We start from the raw sequence: 16207 nt of genomic DNA on the forward strand, positions 1-16207 counted from the left end.
GTTCATTGATTCCTCAGACTTAGGTAACCTTTTTAGGTTTTCAGATAGATTCAGTATCCATGACTCTATCTTTGATAGACATGAGACGTCTAAAGTTGATATCAGCTTGTCGAAACCTTCAGTCACAATCTTTCCCTTCGGTAGCCTTATGCATGGAAATTCTAGGTCTTATGACTGCGTCATCGGACGCGATCCCCTTTGCTCGTTTTCACATGCGGCCTCTTCAGCTCTGTATGCTGAACCAGTGGTGCAGGGATTACACAAAGATATCTCAATTAATATCTTTAAAAACGATTGTACGACACTCTTTGACGTGGTGGACAGATCACCATCGTTTAGTTCAGGGGGCTTCTTTTGTTCTTCCGACCTGGACTGTAATTTCAACAGATGCAAGTCCTACAGGTTGGGGAGCTGTGTGGGGGTCTCTGACAGCACAAGGGGTTTGGGAATCTCAGGAGGTGAGATTACCGATCAATATTTTGGAACTCCGTGCAATTTTCAGAGCTCTTCAGTCTTGGCCTCTTCTAAAGAGAGAATCGTTCATTTGTTTTCAGACAGACAATGTCACAACTGTGGCATACATCAATCATCAAGGAGGGACTCACAGTCCTCTGGCTATGAAAGAAGTATCTCGAATTCTGGTATGGGCGGAATCCAGCTCCTGTCTAGTTTCTGCGGTTCATATCCCAGGTATAGACAATTGGGAAGCGGATTATCTCAGTCGCCACACGTTTCATCCGGGCGAATGGTCTCTTCTCCCAGAGGTATTTCTTCAGATTGTTCAAATATGGGGTCTTCCAGAAATAGATCTGATGGCTTCTCATCTAAACAAGAAACTTCCCAGGTATCTGTCCAGATCCAGGGATCCTCAAGCGGAAGCAGTGGATGCGTTGTCACTTCCTTGGAAGTATCATCCTGCCTATATCTTTCCGCCTCTAGTTCTTCTTCCAAGAGTAATCTCCAAGATTCTGAAGGAATGCTCATTTGTTCTGCTGGTGGCTCCAGCATGGTCTCTCAGGTTTTGGTATGCGGATCTTGTCCGGATGGCCTCTTGCCAACCGTGGACTCTTCCGTTAAGGCCAGACCTTCTGTCGCAAGGTCCTTTTTTTCCATCAGGATCTCAAATCCTTAAATTTAAAGGTATGGAGATTGAACGCTTGATTCTTAGTCAAAGAGGTTTCTCTGACTCTGTGATTAATACTATGTTACAGGCTCGTAAATCTGTAACTAGGGAGATATATTATAGAGTCTGGAAGACTTATATTTCTTGGTGTCTTTCTCATAATTTTTTCTTGGCCTTCTTTTAGAATTCCGAGAATTTTACAGTTTCTTCAGGATGGTTTGGATAAAGGTTTGTCTGCAAGTTCCTTGAAAGGACAAATCTCTGCTCTTTCTGTTCTTTTTCACAGAAAGATTGCTAATCTTCCTGATATTCATTGTTTTGTACAAGCTTTGGTTCGTATAAAACCTGTCATTAAGTCAATTTCTCCTCCTTGGAGTTTGAATTTGGTTCTGAGGGCTCTTCAAGCTCCTCCGTTTGAACCTATGCATTCTTTGGACATTAAATTACTTTCTTGGAAAGTTTTGTTCCTTTTGGCCATCTCTTCTGCCAGAAGAGTTTCTGAATTATCTGCTCTTTCTTGTGAGTCTCCTTTTCTGATTTTTCACCAGGATAAGGCGGTGTTGCAAACTTCTTTTAAATTTTTACCTAAGGTTGTGAATTCTAACAACATTAGTAGAGAAATTGTGGTTCCTTCATTATGACCTAATCCTAAGAATTCTAAGGAGAAATCATTGCTTTCTTTGGATGTAGTTAGAGCTTTGAAATATTATGTTGAAGCTACTAAGAATTTCCGAAAGACTTCTAGTCTATTTGTTATCTTTTCCGGTTCTAGGAAAGGTCAGAAGGCTTCTGCCATTTCTTTGGCATCTTGGTTGAAATCTTTAATTCATCATGCTTATGTCGAGTCGGGTAAAACTCCGCCTCAAAGGATTACAGCTCATTCTACTAGGTCAGTTTCTACTTCCTGGGCGTTTAGGAATGAAGCTTCGGTTGTTCAGATTTGCAAAGCAGCAACTTGGTCTTCTTTGCATACTTTTACTAAATTCTACCATTTTGATGTGTTTTCTTCTTCTGAAGCAGTTTTTGGTAGAAAAGTACTTCAGGCAGCTGTTTCAGTTTGATTCTTCTGCTTATAATTTCAGTTTTTTTCATTATAAGTTTTAAACTTTGTTTGGGTGTGGATTATTTTCAGCGGAATTGGCTGTCTTTATTTTATCCCTCCCTCTCTAGTGACTCTTGCGTGGAAGATCCACATCTTGGGTAGTCATTATCCCATACGTCACTAGCTCATGGACTCTTGCTAATTACATGAAAGAAAACATAATTTATGTAAGAACTTACCTGATAAATTCATTTCTTTCATATTAGCAAGAGTCCATGATGCCCACCCTTTTTTGTGGTGGTTATGATTTTTTTGTATAAAGCACAATTATTCCAATTCCTTATATTTATGCTTCGCACTTTTTTCTTATCACCCCACTTCTTGGCTATTCGTTAAACTGATTTGTGGGTGTGGTGAGGGGTGTATTTATAGGCATTTTGAGGTTTGGGAAACTTTGCCCCTCCTGGTAGGAATGTATATCCCATACATCACTAGCTCATGGACTCTTGCTAATATGAAAGAAATGAATTTATCAGGTAAGTTCTTACATAAATTATGTTTTCATAATTCAGATAGCGCATGTAACTTTAAACAGCTTTCCAATTTACTTCTATTATCTAATTTGCTTTATTCTCTTTGTGTCCTTTATTGAAAAGAATACCTAGGTAGACTCAGGAGCTGCAATGCATTCTTGGAAACTTATATACCACTTGGGTTCAGCTTACTTCCTGTAATGTAATGCTGCTTCTTCAACAAATAATACCAAAGGAATAAAGCAGATTTACTAATGGAAGTAAACTGGAAAGTTGTTAAAAATGATATGCTCTGTCTCAGGGGCGGACTGACAAGTCGGGCAAATCGGCCCTTGCCCGAGGGCCCGGCATCTTAAGAGGGCCCGCCCCATGCTGATCAGATTCTGCAGCAGCCAGCATTTTTTAAAAAAAATTAAAATGTAAAACTACAATCATTTTTATTTTTTGGGATTTTGCACTGGGGGGGGGAGGGTAGAGGGGTCGTGGGGGCCCTCTCACGTCACGTGTGTGGCCAATGTCATTGGGGCCATGATGATCAGCAACTGTCACTGTGGAGACTTGGAGTCACTGTCTGGAGAATGAAGCACTGAGCAGCCAGGATTAGGAGTCGGGCAGTATGTATACTCACTGCACCTGCAATATGTGGACCGGGTTCACTTCGGATGACTCCGGTCCACATATTGGATTACCCTGGCCTGTTGTTGTGGCTCCTGCTCAGTTCCACCCATGCGCCGGCTGCGCGCACACTCACGCAATTTTAACTGCGCAGACAGTACTTGTTACTGGCGGGCGGCGTGTGGGCACGTGGTTACTGGAGGCTGGAGCAGGAGGACTGAACACTGCGGTCAGGTGAGAGAAGGAGCCGTTGCTGCCGGAATCCATATCCTCTTTGAGACGTTGAGTAATTTTAATCCCAACGGTTAGGGATGCAGCGCGTGTGTGTGGAGACTTGGGTGCTGGTGCAGCATGTATACAGGACAGGGGGGGTCGGGTGAGGGGTGCAGCGTGTGTGTGTGAAAACTTGGGTGCTGGTGCAGCATGTATACAGGACAGGGGGGTCGGTTCAGGGTTGCAGTGTGTGTGTGTGTGGAGACTTGGGTGCTGGTGCAGCATGTATACAGGACAGGGGGGTCGGGTGAGGGGTGCAGTGTGTGTGTGTGGAGACTTGGGTGCTGGTGCAGCAATGTATACAGGACAGGGGGGGGGTCGGGTGAGGGGTGCAGACTGCAGTACAGAATGTTGTGTACTAACACCTTCTTTAACCCCTTTCACTCTCCATCGTGTTGCTCCTGAACATGATTAAGACAGGCTTTTCTTTACAATTGCTAGATAGTAGATCCTGCAAAAACTGGGGTGCTTCTGTGATATAAAAGAGGATTTGTGCTTCTAATTTAAGAGGATTTTCTGATCTGCCTTTAAAATAATTTCTAAAACGTTGGTTACATTTTTTTAATTGTGTGTATAAATTCACTCAAGTCAGTAGAGGTAGTAAGAGCACACACTAATTATGAATGGCTTTTTAATGACCAGAAATTCAAAGTGACACTTTTCTTCTTCTTGTCATTAGATTTTTTTTTTTATTTATATTCATCAGTTGTATTTTATTGGAAGATATAGGGATTTGAAGGCATATTTTGCATGAACAATGCATTTTGCAGCCCAGGCCCTGGGAATTGTGAACTGTACTATGAGACAGTAAGCTGCGATTAAGTCATTATTTTAATACCTAAGTGAGCGTCACTTCCTTTCTTGCAGCCAAAAATGTTAAATTAAATCTATTTTTGTATTATCCTCTTACATAGCGCTACACATTATTCACAAAGTACACTACCTGTTAGCTGATCCCCTTAACATAAGTATCTTGGGGTCGATCCGATATAAATCGTCGCCCGCAAAAGCCGGCGACGCCAATATTTACGCTGATTTGGTATCCTATATACGGCGTAACCTAGAAGTTACGCGCATATATTTCTGCCGTCGCCCGTAGTTTTTTGGGCCATAGGCAGGTATACCAAACCAGCGCAGTTTGGTATCCAATATGCAGCGTAAGGACTTACGTGGCGAAAATGGAGAAAACTTACTCCATTTTCACCTCGCCACAAAAAGCAGCCGTAAGAAGCCTTACGCTGACTATTGGAGCCCCGTAACTCCCTAAACTAACTAGAAAATAAACCTAACACCTAACGCATGCGCAATGTCTATCTCCCTGTCAACCGCGATCTTCTAAAATAAACCTAACACCTAACGCATGCGCAATGTCTATCTACCTGTCAACCGCGATCCCCCCCCCCCCGAAATCCCTAATAAAGTTATTAACCCCTAAACCGCCGCTCCCGGACCCCGCCGCCATCTACATAAACTAACCCCCTACTGTGAGCCCCTAAAACCGCCGCCATCTACCTTATCTATCCCCTAATCTGACCCCTTACACCGCCGCCACCTATATAAAAATTATTAACCCCTAATCTAATCCCCCTATACCGCCGCCAGCTATATTAATATTATTAACCCCTAATGTAAGCCCCTTACACCGCCGCCATCTCTATTAAAATGATTAACCCCTAATTGAATCTACCTACCCCGCCGCCAGCTATATTATCTATATTAACCCTAAGTATATTATAGTTAATATAGGTATTACATTATATATATTAACTATATTAACCCTAATTATATTAGGGTTAATATAGTTAATATAGTTACTATAGTATTTATATTAACTATATTAACTCTATCTAACCCTAACTAAATTTATATTAAATTAATCTAATTCATTTATAAACTAAAATATTCCTATTTAAATCTAAATACTTACCTATAAAATAAACCCTAAGATAGCTACAATATAATTAATAATTACATTGTAGCTATGTTAGGGTTAATATTTATTTTACAGGTAAATTGTTAATTATTTTAACTAGGTATAATAGATATTAAATAGTTATTAACTATTTAATATCTACCTAGTTAAAATAATCACCCAATTACCTGTAAAATAAATCCTAACCTAAGTTACAAATACACCTACACTATCAATAAATTTAATAAACTACAAACATCTATCTAAAAATACAATTAAATTAACTAAACTAAATTACAAAAAAAAACAAACACTAAATTACAAAAAATAAAAAAAAGATTACAAGATATTTAAGCTAATTACACCTATTCTAAGCCCCCTAATAAAATAATAAACCCCCAAAATAAAAAAAATTCCCTGCCCTATTCTAAATTAAACAAATTTCAAAGCTCTTACCTTACCAGCCCTTAAAAGGGCCTTTTGTGGGGCATGCCCCAAAGAATTCAGCTCTTTTGCATACAACAAATACAATCCCCCCCCATTACAACCCACCACCCACATACCCCTATTCTAAAACCACCCAAACCCCCCTTAAAAAAGCCTAACACTACCCCCCTGAAGATCTCCCTACCTTGTCTTCACCACACCGGGCCGAACTCCTGATCCGATCCGGGCGATGTCTTCCTCCAAGCGGCAAAGAAGAATTCTTCCTCCGGCGATGTCTTCCTCCAAGCGGCAAAGAAGAATTCTTCCTCCGGCGACGTCTTCCTCCAAGCGGCAGCAAAGTCTTCATTCTTCCGGCGGCATCTTCAATCTTCTTTCTTCGCTCCGCCGCCGCGGAGCATCCATCCTGGCCGACTGCTGTACTTGGAATGAGGTACCTTTAAATGACGTCATCCAAGATGGCGTCCGCCGAATTCCGATTGGCTGATAGGATTCTATCAGCCAATCGGAATTAAGTTAGAAAAATCTGATTGGCTGATTGAATCAGCCAATCAGATTCAAGTTCAATCCGATTGGCTGATCCGAACAGCCAATCAGATTGAGCTCGCATTCTATTGGCTGATCGGAACAGCCAATAGAATGCGAGCTCAATCTGATTGGCTGATTGGATCAGCCAATCGGATTGAACTTGAATCTGATTGGCTGATTCAATCAGCCAATCAGATTTTTCTAACTTAAAGGGCCACTAAACCCAAAATCTTTCTTTCATTATTCAGATAGAGAATAGAAATTTAAACAACATTACAATTTACTTCCATTATTTATTTTGCTTCATTTTTTAAATATCCTTAGTTGAAGAAAAAGCAATGCACATGGCGAGCCAATCACACGATGCTTCTATGTGCAGCAACCAATCAGCAGCTAGTGAGCATATCTAGATATGCTTTTCATCAAAGAAAATCAAGAGAATAAAACAAATTAGATAATATAAGTAAATTAGAAAGATGTTTAAAAATGCATTCTCTTTCTAAATCATAAAAGAAAAAATGTGGCTGGCATGTCCCTTTAATTCCGATTGGCTGATAGAATCCTATCAGCCAATCGGAATTCGGCGGACGCCATCTTGGATGACGTCATTTAAAGGTACCTCATTCCAAGTACAGCAGTCGGCCAGGATGGATGCTCCGCGGCGGCGGAGCGAAGAAAGAAGATTGAAGATGCCGCCGGAAGAATGAAGACTTTGCTGCCGCTTGGAGGAAGACGTCGCCGGAGGAAGAATTCTTCTTTGCCGCTTGGAGGAAGACATCGCCGGAGGAATAATTCTTCTTTGCCGCTTGGAGGAAGACATCGCCCGGATCGGATCAGGAGTTCGGCCCGGTGTGGTGAAGACAAGGTAGGGAGATCTTCAGGGGGGTAGTGTTAGGCTTTTTTAAGGGGGGTTTGGGTGGTTTTAGAATAGGGGTATGTGGGTGGTGGGTTGTAATGGGGGGGGGGATTGTATTTGTTGTATGCAAAAGAGCTGAATTCTTTGGGGCATGCCCCACAAAAGGCCCTTTTAAGGGCTGGTAAGGTAAAGAGCTTTGAAATTTGTTTAATTTAGAATAGGGCAGGGAATTTTTTTTATTTTGGGGGTTTATTATTTTATTAGGGGGCTTAGAATAGGTGTAATTAGCTTAAATATCTTGTAATCTTTTTTTTATTTTTTGTAATTTAGTGGGGTTTTTTTTTGTAATTTAGTTTAGTTAATTTAATTGTATTTTTAGATAGATGTTTGTAGTTTATTAAATTTATTGATAGTGTAGGTGTATTTGTAACTTAGGTTAGGATTTATTTTACAGGTAATTGGGTGATTATTTTAACTAGGTAGATATTAAATAGTTAATAACTATTTAATATCTATTATACCTAGTTAAAATAATTAACAATTTACCTGTAAAATAAATATTAACCCTAACATAGCTACAATGTAATTATTAATTATATTGTAGCTATCTTAGGGTTTATTTTATAGGTAAGTATTTAGATTTAAATAGGAATATTTTAGTTTATAAATGAATTAGATTAATTTAATATAAATTTAGTTAGGGGTGTTAGGGTTAGATAGAGTTAATATAGTTAATATAAATACTATAGTAACTATATTAACTATATTAACCCTAATATAATTAGGGTTAATATAGTTAATATATATAATGTAATACCTATATTAACTATAATATACTTAGGGTTAATATAGATAATATAGCTGGCGGCGGGGTAGGTAGATTCAATTAGGGGTTAATCATTTTAATAGAGATGGCGGCGGTGTAAGGGGCTTACATTAGGGGTTAATAATTTTAATATAGATGGCGGCGGTGTTAGGGGCTCACTTTAGGGGGTTATAGATATAATATAGCTGGCGGCGGGGTACGGGAGCGGCGGTTTAGGGGTTAATAACTTTATTAGGTTGCGGCGGGGTACGGGAGCGGCGGTTTAGGGGTTAATAGCTTTTTTATTGTTAGGCTAGTGAGGGGGGATAGCGGATAGAGGGTTAGACAGTGCGGGCTATGTTAGGGAGGCGTGTTAGACAGTGCGGGCTATGTTAGGGAGGCGTGTTAGACAGTGCGGGCTATGTTAGGGAGGCGTGTTAGACAGTGCGGGCTATGTTAGGGAGGCGTGTTAGACAGTGCGGGCTATGTTAGGGAGGCGTGTTAGACAGTGCGGGCTATGTTAGGGAGGCGTGTTAGACAGTGCGGGCTATGTTAGGGAGGCGTGTTAGACAGTGCGGGTGTTTTAGACTTTAGTCAGGTTTTATAGGCGCCGGCAGTTTCTAACGTGGCGCAAGTCACTGGCGACGCCAGAAATTTGTACTTACGCAGATTTCTGGACATCGCTGGTTTGTCAGACTTACGGCACGTTAGCATCTGACGGCGACCTATATGGGATAGCTCGAGTTGCGAGCTGAAACTGCGGGCGACGCCGGTTCCCTTGCTTGCGCCGCAAACTGCGATCTATATCGGATCGCGCCCCATGTATATGACAATAATACAGTTGTTTGGTAATAATATGTGGCCAACAAGTGCATAAAGGAAATTATTTATTTGCAGGCATAAGATTACTACAAAGTACACACCTTGGGGCCCATGTGTGTACTCTTTAAATTACCACTATTATGTGAGAATGTTGCTGGGACTTTATTGGCTTGACTGCTGGTTAGTATAATCTAGTGTTGGTAATATTAAGTTACTGGGTATCTTGTGATGGTTTTTTGATTGGTGTTTAAAATAAAGTACTGTGGCAGGATGTCAGCATGACATCATACAAGCACTTTACTACATGATTTACAGTGTGATTGTGCTTAAAGGGATGGGAAAGACAAAATGCGGCTTGCATGATTCAGATAGAGCACGTAACTTTAAGAAACTTTTAAATTTACTTCTGTTTTCAAATGTGCTTTGTTCTTTTGGTATCCCTTGTTGAAAAATAATATATGCACATATCCTACACTAGTGGTAACTAGCTGCTGATTGGTGCCTGCACACATTTGTCTCTTGTGATTGGCTAACTAGATGTGTTCAGCTAGCTGCCTGTAGTGCAATGCTGTTCCTTCAGCAAATAAGATAATGAAGCAAATTTGATAATATAAGTAAACTGAAAAGTTGTTTAAAATTGTAATTGTATGTTCTATCCGAAACGTGAAAGAAAATTTTGGGGTTTCCTGTGTCTTTAAGAGCTGAGAAGGGTATTATTGCATTTGTGGAAACATAAAGCCCAAGCTGCAACTAATAAACTGTTATCTAGGCTATTGTTATATAAGAAGATGAAGGTTTTTCATGTTTTGCTTGAATACTAATTATGATCTCTTCCTTTGACTTCCCCACTTTTAGATGAATACTTAAGTTAAGTATCCCCCCATTTAGATGAATGTTTCAAGTATTCATGTAAAGGGGGAAGTCAAAGTGCAATTTTAAGCAACTTTTAAATTTACTCCTGTTATCAATTTTTCTTAATTTTTATGCTATCTTTATTTGAAAAAAGTGGGAATGTAAGCTTAGGAGCTGGGCTAGCCCATTTTTGGTTCAGCGCCTGGGTAGCGCTTGTTGATTGGTGGATACATGATTTAGCCACTAATCAGCAAGTGCTACCCAGGTCCTGAACCAAAACTGTGGCGGCTGGGCTCTTAAGCTTACATTCCTTCTTTTTTAAATAAAGATTGCAAGAGAACAAAAAAAATTGATTACATTAGAAAGCTGTTTAAAATAACATGCTATATCTGAATCAATAAAGGATCATAAATACATTTTGGGTTTAGTATCCCTTTAAGCAAATTAGATAATTGAAGTAAATTGTAATGGTGTTTAAAATTGTATGTTCTTTCTGAAAATTAAAGTTTCATTTTGACTTTACTCTCCCTTTAAAATGGATTTCTCTAAACCTACCCTGGTGTCAGTTAAAATGCTTCCAGTTTTGTCTGCTAGATGTATACTTATAGGAAGGATCATGTATCTCTTATTTAAAGTAAATATTGTAGTGCATATAGGCATAATGTAGGGCATATAGGCATAATGTAGGGCATATAGGCATAATATAGTGCATATAGACATGGGAGACAGATTATATTTATCCAACACACAGAATATACTGAACTGTACTGTTGAATACTAAACACCTGACATCCGTGTACATGTATATAAGCTGGTAAGAAAGAGAATGCCTATTCCTATAGGAGGTAGGTAGGTGGAACAAAAAGGGGGTGGGGGGCCCTGCCATACTTTTGCCCGGGGGCCCTAGTTGGTCTCAGTCTGCCCCTGCTCTGTCTGAAATGTGGGTTTCATATCCCTTTTAGGTTACAGCAAAGGTCTGTTCATGTAACCCTTATTTTCGCTGTCCAAGGCAAATACTCATTTATATGTGGGACATTAACCTATTTTAATTAGAATACATCCTCAACACTTAACTATTTGAATGCCATAGGAATCTTGGGATGATGTGAATTCTTCTATAGTCAATGTTCTTCCAGTTTATAAGTTTAATAACGACAATGTAGCAAGCCAGCGGTTTCACAATTTACAGTTTAAGAAATGTTAAAATTCATTAAAATAAGACATTACAAGTCCTTTGAATATAAACCCATAGTTGCCATTTTGTTTACAGTTCCCAACAAAATCAAAATGGTGTTTTATCAAACAATAGATATAAATATTGTCCAAAACAATACTTGTGAAAGTGACCATATAGCGATAGTAAAATATTGCACTGTCTGCCCATCCTGTTATCATACAAGATTCAGATGGCTTAGCAGTGGTGCAGATGGAAACGGAATGCAATAGGTTCCTATTAAAGTCTTGACAGTGCAATTCCCTTTTAAAATCCAAATTATAAGACGCCAGTACTGTTAGTGACAATCACGACAGTGTGAGTGAGACTTTTAATTAAATATTAAAAATAAATATAAAAGCACAACATTTGTAGATGTTGGGGTCCTGAAGTGACTTTTCCTACAGATATCCTTAGCTGTAAAGGATATCACCTACTTATTACATATTACATATGTATATGAACTTATATTATATAGTGTCCTGTCTGCTGTATACAGCCTCTACAATAGTGATACACAGAGCTTTAATAAATCTATAACATGTATGTTATATCACCTACTCATTACATATTACATATGTATATGAACTTATATTATATAGTGTCCTGTCCGCTGTATACAGCCTCTACAATAGTGATACACAGAGCTTTAATACATCTATAACATGTATGTTATATCACCTACTCATTGCATATTACATTTTATATGAACTTATATTATATAGTGTCCTGTCCACTGTATACAGCCTCTACAATAGTGATACATGGAGCTTTAATAAATCTATAACACGTATGTTAATAAACCTCTACAATGTCTCCTGTGACCATTTCAGTGTTTTGAATATGAGCAAGATAATAGACTGCTTGCAAAAAGCCATGAAATAGTTTTTAGATGTCCAAAATGCCCTTTCGAGGACTTAACAAAAGCGTTTTTTTTCTCCCACAGAAGAAATAGAGCTTTTATTGAGGATTCAAAAACCTATTTCTTAGTGAAGTAAAGAGACAAAATTGTGATTGCACCAAAATAAAATATAGCCAAAAAAGATGCAGCCAATAGATTGTGATCAAGGCCCTTATTTGTTGCAGTCATTGTTAACTCTCCCACAATTTGCCTATTATGTAGGAGCCCATCTGGACAGAGGACAAGGATTACCATTGTCATTTCTTTGCAAACCTTGCATTTATTTGAAGTATTTTACCACCTCGGCTGAGACCAATTAGGAACAGGCATGAAATAGGGATAAAATAAATAATGAAAGTGTATTAAAAACAAAATTTTATTATGCATAATTAAACATTTTATATTAAAATCTCAGAGTGTTTAAAATGATGTTGAAAGTATCAGGAATAGCATGTTTGTGCACAGCTAATACTGTTGTATTAATGTTCAGTGACTGATAGGGCAACTCCTCCAGCTGTGTTGGTGAGGAATACAAGACTCCATCCACCTGGGAAGAGCATGTAGAAAATATGTCTGGAGATGAATTTCAAAGTTCTGCCTTGCACCTTCCAATCCATTTCATAAAGGGAGCTCCAAAATAATGACGTTGTTATTTCTTGCTGACTTATAAACTCCCCACCTTTGGCTTAATTGCAGTTTAATAGCCAACTTAACCTTCAGCTTCAACCTCCTAATCTTAAATGTATTATATTCAATACCTGCTTTATCAAGACAGTGAGTTTGCAATATGAAAATCCTTATACAACAACAATAATATTTGACGCTTAAGGGTCGATTTATCATTGGCTGAATGGCCCCTGATGCCCGTTTTCCTGTCGGAGCCTCCAGGCTCGCCAGAAAAAGCAGTTATGAAGCAGCAATCTTAAGACCGCTTCTCCTTCACTGGTCCGCTGCCTCTGAGGCTGCGGACATCAATCCGCCCGATCCTACAGGGAGTGCAGAATTATTAGGCAAGTTGTATTTTTGAGGATTAATTTTATTATTGAACAACAACCATGTTCTCAATGAACCCAAAAAAACTCATTAATATCAAAGCTGAATAGTTTTGGAAGTAGTTTTTAGTTTGTTTTTAGTTATAGCTATTTTAGGGGGATATCTGTGTGTGCAGGTGACTATTACTGTGCATAATTATTAGGCAACTTAACAAAAAACAAATATATACCCATTTCAATTATTTATTTTTACCAGTGAAACCAATATAACATCTCAACATTCACAAATATACATTTCTGACATTAAAAAACAAAACAAAAACAAATCAGTGACCAATATAGCCACCTTTCTTTGCAAGGACACTCAAAAGCCTGCCATCCATGGATTCTGTCAGTATTTTGATCTGTTCAACATCAACATTGCGTGCAGCAGCAACCACAGCCTCCCAGACACTGTTCAGAGAGGTGTACTGTTTTCCCTCCTTGTAAATCTCACATTTGATGATGGACCACAGGTTCTCAATGGGGTTCAGATCAGGTGAACAAGGAGGCCATGTCATTAGATTTTCTTCTTTTATACCCTTTCTTGCCAGCCACGCTGTGGAGTACTTGGACGCGTGTGATGGAGCATTGTCCTGCATGAAAATCATGTTTTTCTTGAAGGATGCAGACTTCTTCCTGTACCACTGCTTGAAGAAGGTGTCTTCCAGAAACTGGCAGTAGGACTGGGAGTTGAGCTTAACTCCATCCTCAACCCGAAAAGGCCCCACAAGCTCATCTTTGATGATACCAGCCCAAACCAGTACTCCACCTCCACCTTGCTGGCGTCTGAGTCGGACTGGAGCTCTCTGCCCTTTACCAATCCAGCCACGGGCCCATCCATCTGGCCCATCAAGACTCACTCTCATTTCATCAGTCCATAAAACCTTAGAAAAATCAGTCTTGAGATATTTCTTGGCCCAGTCTTGACGTTTCAGCTTGTGTGTCTTGTTCAGTGGTGGTCGTCTTTCAGCCTTTCTTACCTTGGCCATGTCTCTGAGTATTGCACACCTTGTGCTTTTGGGCACTCCAGTGATGTTGCAGCTCTGAAATATGGCCAAACTGTTGGCAAGTGGCATCTTGGCAGCTGCACGCTTGACTTTTCTCAGTTCATGGGCAGTTATTTTGCGCCTTGGTTTTTCCACACACTTCTTGCGACCCTGTTGACTATTTTGAATGAAACGCTTGATTGTTCGATGATCACACTTCAGAAGCTTTGCAATTTTAAGAGTGCTGCATCCCTCTGCAAGATATCTCACTATTTTTGACTTTTCTGAGCCTGTCAAGTCCTTCTTTTGACCCATTTTGCCAAAGGAAAGGAAGTTGCCTAATAATTATGCACACCTGATATAGGGTGTTGATGTCATTAGACCACACCCCTTCTCATTACAGAGATGCACATCACCTAATATGCTTAATTGGTAGTAGGCTTTCGAACCTATACAGCTTGGAGTAAGACAACATGCATAAAGAGGATGATGTGGTCAAAATACTCATTTGCCTAATAATTCTGCACTCCCTGTATATGGTTGGGTTTATTGACACCCCCTGCTAGTCGCCGATTGGCTGCAAATCTGCAGGGGGCAGCATTGCACAAGCAGTTCACCAGAACTGCTTGTGCAATGTTAAATGCAGACAGAATACGCTGTCGGCATTCAGCGATGTCTGGCGGACATGATACGCTACAGTGTATCATGTCCGCCAGACATTGGTAAATCGGTCCCTTAGAATGGGATCTTTCACTTCACAACTGTGGAATAATTAGGTTTTGTCAAAATTATTATAGTTTCTTCCACTTTATGTTTTCTCTTTAATAACCACTATGGGCTCCATTTATCAATCATTTGGGGAATTCTCCTTTCTGTTCTCCTATCAGTTCTCCACAGCTCTCCTTAGGAGAGGAGCACATGTACGCCCATATTTATCATAAAAAAGTTGTTTTTTCTCCATAGGAGAGCTGAGGAGAGCTGAGGAGAGCTGGGGAGAACTAATGATAAATTTCTCCAGTCGGATTAGTATGTTCTCCTTATTTATCACTAAAAATAAGCAACTATTCTCCATGTCAATCATATATAAACCAATAGAAATCTTTATACAGCCTTCCTAGTAGCTTTGTTAACGCCCTTCTTCAGCAAACTTTTATATAAGAAAATAGATCTACATTTTCATTTTTTTAGTGCTTAAATTTTAGAACTTTTTTATATCTTATTTTTATGCCCCAATAGATATCATTTTTTCGCTCTGTTATATATTATTTTGGTGCTCCATTATATTTTTTTTTTTTACTCCATCATAAATTATTATTGCACTCCAATAACCATTATTATTGTGCTTTGTTATAGATAATTTTTGCACCTTGTAGAGACCTTTTTTTGTGTGTAACTGCTTCTACAACTGGTAGAGAATAGATTTCTAATGCTGTTCTCCACTGTAGTTATGGAGAACTTTAAGGTAGGAACTTGCAGGAGAACTTTCAGTCCTCCACAGGAGAATATAAATGATAAATTTGTAACTAGTCGAATTATGAGGAGAAATATATGAAATACGACTAAAAAGATCTAATTTAACCCTTTTTTTGGAGAACATGTTCTCCAAGGAGAGTTAGAACAGAGTAGGAGAATTTTACAGTCGAATTTGCCCAATTTTAGGAGTATTTTTGAATGATAAATAGGAGAATTATTTCTAATTAGAACTTTTAGGAGAAAATATAGGAGAATTGGAATGATAAATAGAGCCCTATGTGTTTACTGCTTGTATAGTGTTAAGGATTTGATTCAGGGTCTATATGTATGTTTGTTCCTTTGTCATATTTTCATTTAGCATCACTAAGAAATAAAAAAGAATTTTTGATTTTGACAAATTGATACAAAATATCTCTGGAAACACAGTACTGTTATTTTTTTGTTTTTCGTCAGACAAAAGATGCTAGAACGCTATAAGCTCTATCTTGAAGTTGAATTTCAAGCAGAAACATTCAGCCACTTGGACTGTATCTCAAACTTTAAGAAACAGTAAACTCCAAAAATGTTATTGCTTAAAAATATAGATAATCCCTTCATTACCCATTCCCCAGTTTTGCATAACCAACATGGCTATATTAATACACTTTTAACCTCTGTGATTACCTTGTATCTAAGCCTCTTATGGCAGCCCCCTGGATCACATGACTATTTATTTATTATCTATTGACTTGCATTTTAGCAATTAGTGCTGTGTTGTGCACAACCCACGGGAGAGGGCACAATCTTTCTATATGG

Source organism: Bombina bombina, chromosome 9 (genome assembly GCF_027579735.1).
Source record: "Bombina bombina isolate aBomBom1 chromosome 9, aBomBom1.pri, whole genome shotgun sequence".
Taxonomy (NCBI): domain Eukaryota; kingdom Metazoa; phylum Chordata; class Amphibia; order Anura; family Bombinatoridae; genus Bombina; species Bombina bombina.